General features: G+C 38.5%; 1 non-coding gene across 1 annotated transcript; it reads left to right on the top strand.

The window, feature by feature from the left end:
- The first annotated feature begins 932 nt into the window (after positions 1-932).
- LOC131241722 (small nucleolar RNA R71) lies at positions 933-1,039 on the top strand. The gene has a single exon (XR_009169280.1). It is a non-coding gene; the product is annotated as a small nucleolar RNA R71 (small nucleolar RNA).
- The last annotated feature ends 629 nt before the right edge of the window (positions 1,040-1,668 follow it).

Below are 1,668 nucleotides of genomic sequence, written 5' to 3'. Positions count from 1 at the left end.
GGGGAAATGGAGTAATCGGCTTCCCTTGAGGTTTTGATTCTAATTCTTGTGAGGCATGGCTAGATCTATCATTGTTGTCCTTTTCTGGGTCATTAGGCTTCTCAGCCCTAACTGGAATGGTTTTGTCAATGGTCTTCCCAGTCCTAAGAGTGGTGATAGATTTAGCTTGCTCCATCTGACTTGAAGAGCTCGGGTCGCTAACTTCATATTATGGTTTTGAATTGGGAAGAGGTTGAGCTAGAAGGCTCCCCATGTTCCCAATTGCCCTTTTAGTTTCAAGTCCTTGTATGACCTTTGTAAGGTCTTCAAAGATTTGTAGCATATCCTGATTGAAAAGCTCTTGATTTTGAAGATGCTTTAAAACCAGATCCTCCTGAGGTTTCTCTTAAATTAGAATTTAATTAGAGAATCCTTAAGGTGTAGCAGTTTGTCCATTTCTCCAACTGAAGTTTGGATGATTTCTCTAGCCGGGATTGTATGTATTAGAGGTGGGCCTACTGAAAGGTCTTTGATAATTATTTACGGCATTAGATTGCTCATTCAGTACCTCTTGAAAAGTAGATATTGTTGGGCAATTTTCAATTGTGTGAATGTTTCAAACACAAATACTGCAAACAGTTTCCTTACCCTTATCCTTCTTTAATTCCATGGCCTTGAGTTTTCTGGTGAGATTAACCACTTTAGCACTGATATCATCATCCTCTTTTGGGAGATACATTTCACCCCTCTCCTTGGATTGAGTCGGCCTAGACTTTGTGCTTGATTTTGGGGAGATGATTCATGATTATGTGTTTTCAGCAAGCTTATCAAAATAATCCCACACATCATCGACAGTTTTATTCATGAATTCCCCATTACACATTGTCTCAACCAATTGGCGCATAGAAGACCTCAATCTATCATAGAAGAAATTCGTGTTACGTCATGTTTCAAAACCGTGTTGTGGGCATGAACTGACAAGATCCTTGAACCATTCCCAACATTGGAAGAATATTTTATCTTTCTTTTGGGCGAAGTTCAAGATCGAATTTCTAAGGGTGTTCGTCTTATGGTGTGGGAAAATTTTCCTTATGAACTCCCTTGTCATGTCATTCCATCCACCAATAGACCGAGGACGTAGTGACTGCAACCACGTCCTAGCTTTCTCTTTCAAAGAAAAAGGAAAGAGTTCCAGCCTGACAGTGTCGTCAAACACGTTAGGAAAATATAGAGTGGCTATGATGAATTCTCGCCATACAATCATTCACACCATCACACGATCTTTGTTATTACAATCCTATCACATTCAGAAACACAAGATAAAACACCAAAATCAACCATGTCCACCCATTTGGGACTTTTATCAACTATAATATCAACCATCATCTTTAATAAATCCTAACTATAAACCATGAATTATCCCTTGTAATATCTGTAACTAAGAGAATAGAAAATTAAATCTCTATTAACAATTTCATAAACATAATCTTTGTCTAATGCGGCTAGTTCATCTTCCTTCAAATACGACCATTGATCTTAAGTTTCATCCACCAACCCGGCCTCATTCTCCGGCACCTAATTTGATCGTCCTACATCGTCCGTCTTTGTATAGTTGTTAATCCACAATGTTAGCTAGTTAGGCTAGTGAGTGAAACTGGCATGGTTCATACGTAGCACAATATAAGATAA

Source organism: Magnolia sinica, chromosome 3 (assembly GCF_029962835.1).
Source record: "Magnolia sinica isolate HGM2019 chromosome 3, MsV1, whole genome shotgun sequence".
Taxonomy (NCBI): domain Eukaryota; kingdom Viridiplantae; phylum Streptophyta; class Magnoliopsida; order Magnoliales; family Magnoliaceae; genus Magnolia; species Magnolia sinica.
The sequence above is the reverse complement of the archived record's forward strand: the minus strand, read 5'-3'. Positions and strand labels throughout refer to the sequence as shown.